Consider the following 6,000-nt stretch of genomic DNA (forward strand, 5'->3'; position numbering starts at 1 on the left):
TCACCACTACCACCTCTGGATCATTACTGCCACCCTCTGGTTCATCACTGCCACCCTCTGGTTCGCGACTGCCACCCTTTGGTTCATCACTGTCACCTTCTGATTCATCACTGCCACCCGCTGGTTCATCACAGCACCCTCTGGTTCACCACTGCCACCCTATGGGTCATCACAGCACCCTCTGGTTCACCACTGCCACCCTCTGGATCATCACTTCCACCCTCTGGTTCGCCACTGCCAAACTCTGGATCATTACTGCCACCCTCTGGTTCATCACTGCCACCCTCCGGTTCGCGACTGCCACCCTCTGGTTCATCACTGCCACCCTCTGGTTCACCACTCCCACCCTCTGGTTCATCACTGTCACCCTCTGGTTCCTCACTGCCACCCTCTGTTTCATCACTGCACCCTCTGGTTCACCACTGCCACCCTCTGGCTCCCCACTGCCACCCTCTGGTTATCACTGTCACCTTCTGGTTCTACACTGCCACCATCTGGTTCACCACTGCCACCCTCTGGTTCATCACTGCCACCCTCTGGTCCATCACAGCACCCTCTGGTTCATCACTGCCACCCTCTGGTTCATTACTGCCACCCTCTGTTTCACCACTGCCAACCTCTGGTTCATCACTGCCACCCTCTGGTTCACCCCTGCCACCCTCTGGTTCATCACTGCCACCCTCTGGTTCGTTACTGCCACCCTCTGGTTCACCACTGCCACCCTCTGGTTCACCACTGCCACCCTCTGGTTCATCGCTTCCACTCTCTGGTTCATCACCACATTCTCTGGTTCACCACAGCCACCCTCTGGTTCATCACTGTCACCCTCTGGTTCATCACTGCCACTCTCTGATTCATCAAAGCACCCTCTGGTTCACCACTGCCACCCTCTGGTTCATCACTGCCACCCTCTGGTTCATCACCGCCACCCTCCGCTTCACCACTGCCAGCCTCTGGTTCATCACTGCCACCCTCTGATTCACCACTGCCACCCTCTGGTTCAACACTGTCACCCTCTGGTTCATCACTGCCACCCTCTGGTTCACCACTGCCACCCTCTGGTTCATCACTGCCACCCTCTGGTTCATCACTGCCACCCACTGGTTCGCCACTGCCACCCTCTGGATCATTACTGCCACCCTCTGGTTCATCACTGCCACCCTCTCGTTCGCGACTGCCACCCTCTGGTACATCACTGCCACCCTCTCGTTCACCACTGCCACCCTCTAGTTCATCACCATCACCCTCTGGTTCCTCACTGCCACCCTCTGGTTCATCACAGCAGCCTCTGGTTCACCACTGCCACCCTCTGGTTCACCACTGCCACCCTCTGGTTCATCACTGTCACCCTCTGGTTCACAACTGCCTCCCTCTTGTTCATCTCTGCCACCCTCTGGTTCATCAAAGCACCCTCTGATTCACCCCTGCCACCCTCTGGTTCATCACTTCCACCCTCTGGTTCATTACCACCACCCTCTGGTTCACCACTGCCACCCTCTGGTTCACCACTGCCACCCTCTGATTAATCACAGCACCCTCTGGTTCACCACTGCCACCCTCTGAGCATGAATGATTTTCACATTGAGAGGGCTCCGGGGCAGTTCAGCAGCACGGGGCTCACACCCACTGGGCCACGGGCCAGTTCAGTAGTGAGTGGGCTCACAACCCCTGGACAGCTCAGCAGCACGGGGGCTCATACCCACAGGGCTCCCAGGCAGTTTAGCAGTGCCACCCTCTGGTTCATCACTGCCACCCTCTGGTTCATCACTGCCGCCCTCTGGTTCACCACTGCCACCCTCTGGTTCACCACTGCCACCCTCTGGTTCATCACTGCCACCCTCTGGTTCACCACTGCCACCCTCCGGTTCACCACTGCCAGCCTCTGGTTCATCACAGCACCCTCTGGTTCACCACTGCCTCCCTCTGGTTCATCACTGCCACCCTCTGGTTCACCACTGCCACCCTCTGGATCATCACTGCCACCCTCTGGTTCACCACTACCACCTCTGGATCATTACTGCCACCCTCTGGTTCATCACTGCCACCCTCTGGTTCGCGACTGCCACCCTTTGGTTCATCACTGTCACCTTCTGATTCATCACTGCCACCCGCTGGTTCATCACAGCACCCTCTGGTTCACCACTGCCACCCTCTGGGTCATCACAGCACCCTCTGGTTCACCACTGCCACCCTCTGGATCATCACTGCCACCCTCTGGTTCGCCACTGCCAAACTCTGGATCATTACTGCCACCCTCTGGTTCATCACTGCCACCCTCCGGTTCGCGACTGCCACCCTCTGGTTCATCACTGCCACCCTCTGGTTCACCACTCCCACCCTCTGGTTCATCACTGTCACCCTCTGGTTCCTCACTGCCACCCTCTGTTTCATCACTGCACCCTCTGGTTCACCACTGCCACCCTCTGGCTCACCACTGCCACCCTCTGGTTATCACTGTCACCTTCTGGTTCATCACTGCCACCATCTGGTTCACCACTGCCACCCTCTGGTTCATCACTGCCACCCTCTGGTCCATCACAGCACCCTCTGGTTCACCCCTGCCACCCTCTGGTTCATCACTGCCACCCTCTGGTTCATTACTGCCACCCTCTGTTTCACCACTGCCACCCTCTGGTTCATCACTGCCACCCTCTGGTTCACCCCTGCCACCCTCTGGTTCATCACTGCCACCCTCTGGTTCGTTACTGCCACCCTCTGGTTCACCACTGCCACCCTCTGGTTCACCACTGCCACCCTCTGGTTCATCCCTTCCACTCTCTGGTTCATCACCACATTCTCTGGTTCACCACTGCCACCCTCTGGTTCATCACTGTCACCCTCTGGTTCATCACTGCCACTCTCTGATTCATCAAAGCACCCTCTGGTTCACCACTGCCACCCTCTGGTTCATCAGTGCCACCCTCTGGTTCATCACCGCCACCCTCCGGTTCACCACTGCCAGCCTCTGGTTCATCACTGCCACCCTCTGATTCACCACTGCAACCCTCTGGTTCAACACTGTCACCCTCTGGTTCATCACTGCCACCCTCTGGTTCACCACTGCCACCCTCTGGTTCATCACTGCCACCCTCTGGTTCATCACTGCCACCCACTGGTTCGCCACTGCCACCCTCTGGATCATTACTGCCACCCTCTGGTTCATCACTGCCACCCTCTCGTTCGCAACTGCCACCCTCTGGTACATCACTGCCACCCTCTGGTTCACCACTGCCACCCTCTAGTTCATCACCATCACCCTCTGGTTCCTCACTGCCACCCTCTGGTTCATCACAGCAGCCTCTGGTTCACCACTGCCACCCTCTGGTTCACCACTGCCACCCTCTGGTTCATCACTGTCACCCTCTGGTTCACAACTGCCTCCCTCTTGTTCATCTCTGCCACCCTCTGGTTCATCAAAGCACCCTCTGATTCACCCCTGCCACCCTCTGGTTCATCACTTCCACCCTCTGGTTCATTACCACCACCCTCTGGTTCACCACTGCCACCCTCTGGTTCACCACTGCCACCCTCTGATTAATCACAGCACCCTCTGGTTCACCACTGCCACCCTCTGAGCATGAATGATTTTCACATTGAGAGGGCTCCGGGGCAGTTCAGCAGCACGGGGCTCACACCCACTGGGCCACGGGCCAGTTCAGTAGTGCGTGGGCTCACAACCCCTGGACAGCTCAGCAGCACGGGGGCTCATACCCACAGGGCTCCCAGGCAGTTTAGCAGTGCCACCCTCTGGTTCATCACTGCCACCCTCTGGTTCATCACTGCCGCCCTCTGGTTCACCACTGCCACCCTCTGGTTAACCACTGCCACCCTCTGGTTCATCACTGCCACCCTCTGGTTCACCACTGCCACCCTCCGGTTCACCACTGCCAGCCTCTGGTTCATCACAGCACCCTCTGGTTCACACTGCCTCCCTCTGGTTCATCACTGCCACCCTCTGGTTCACCACTGCCACCCTCTGGATCATCACTGCCACCCTCTGGTTCACCACTACCACCTCTGGATCATTACTGCCACCCTCTGGTTCATCACTGCCACCCTCTGGTTCGCGACTGCCACCCTTTGGTTCATCACTGTCACCTTCTGATTCATCACTGCCACCCGCTGGTTCATCACAGCACCCTCTGGTTCACCACTGCCACCCTCTGGGTCATCACAGCACCCTCTGGTTCACCACTGCCACCCTCTGGATCATCACTGCCACCCTCTGGTTCGCCACTGCCAAACTCTGGATCATTACTGCCACCCTCTGGTTCATCACTGCCACCCTCTGGTTCGCGACTGCCACCCTCTGGTTCATCACTGCCACCCTCTGGTTCACCACTCCCACCCTCTGGTTCATCACTGTCACCCTCTGGTTCCTCACTGCCACCCTCTGTTTCATCACTGCACCCTCTGGTTCACCACTGCCACCCTCTGGCTCACCACTGCCACCCTCTGGTTATCACTGTCACCTTCTGGTTCATCACTGCCACCATCTGGTTCACCACTGCCACCCTCTGGTTCATCACTGCCACCCTCTGGTCCATCACAGCACCCTCTGGTTCACCCCTGCCACCCTCTGGTTCATCACTGCCACCCTCTGGTTCATTACTGCCACCCTCTGTTTCCCCACTGCCACCCTCTGGTTCATCACTGCCACCCTCTGGTTCACCCCTGCCACCCTCTGGTTCATCACTGCCACCCTCTGGTTCGTTACTGCCACCCTCTGGTTCACCACTGCCACCCTCTGGTTCACCACTGCCACCCTCTGGTTCATCGCTTCCACTCTCTGGTTCATCCCCACATTCTCTGGTTCACCACTGCCACCCTCTGGTTCATCACTGCCACCCTCTGGTTCATCACTGCCACTCTCTGATTCATCAAAGCACCATCTGGTTCACCACTGCCACCCTCTGGTTCATCACTGCCACCCTCTGGTTCATCACCGCCACCCTCCGGTTCACCACTGCCAGCCTCTGGTTCATCACTGCCACCCTCTGATTCACCACTGCCACCCTCTGGTTCAACACTGTCACCCTCTGGTTCATCACTGCCACCCTCTGGTTCACCACTGCCACCCTCTGGTTCATCACTGCCACCCTCTGGTTCATCACTGCCACCCACTGGTTCGCCACTGCCACCCTCTGGTTCATCACTGTCACCCTCTGGTTCACAACTGCCTCCCTCTTGTTCATCTCTGCCACCCTCTGGTTCATCAAAGCACCCTCTGGTTCACCCCTGCCACCCTCTGGTTCATCACTTCCACCCTCTGGTTCATTACCACCACCCTCTGGTTCACCACTGCCACCCTCTGGTTCACCACTGCCACCCTCTGATTAATCACAGCACCCTCTGGTTCACCACTGCCACCCTCTGAGCATGAATGATTTTCACATTGAGAGGGCTCCGGGGCAGTTCAGCAGCACGGGGCTCACACATACTGGGCCACGGGCCAGTTCAGTAGTGCGTGGGCTCACAACCCCTGGACAGCTCAGCAGCACGGGGGCTCATACCCACAGGGCTCCCGGGCAGTTTAGCAGTGCCACCCTCTGGTTCATCACTGCCACCCTCTGGTTCATCACTGCCACCGTCTGGTTCACCACTGCCACCCTCTGGTTCATCACTGCCACCCTCTGGTTCACCACTGCCACCCTCTGGTTCACCACTGTCACCCTCTGGTTCATCACTGCCACCCTCTGGTTTATCACAGCACCCTCTGGTTCACCACTGCCACCTTTTGGTTCATCACTTTCAACCTCTGGTTCATCACTGCCACCCTCTGGTTCATCACAGCACCCTCTGGTTCACCACTGCCTCCCTCTGGTTCATCGCTGCCACCCTCTGGTTCACCACTGCCACCCTCTGGATCATCACTGCCACCCTCTGGTTCACCACTACCACCCTCTGGATCATTACTGCCACCCTCTGGTTCATCACTGCCACCCTCTGGTTCGCGACTGCCACCCTTTGGTTCTTCACTGTCACCCTCTGATTCATCAC

This window comes from Lissotriton vulgaris, chromosome 9, assembly GCF_964263255.1.
Source record: "Lissotriton vulgaris chromosome 9, aLisVul1.2, whole genome shotgun sequence".
Classification (NCBI taxonomy): domain Eukaryota; kingdom Metazoa; phylum Chordata; class Amphibia; order Caudata; family Salamandridae; genus Lissotriton; species Lissotriton vulgaris.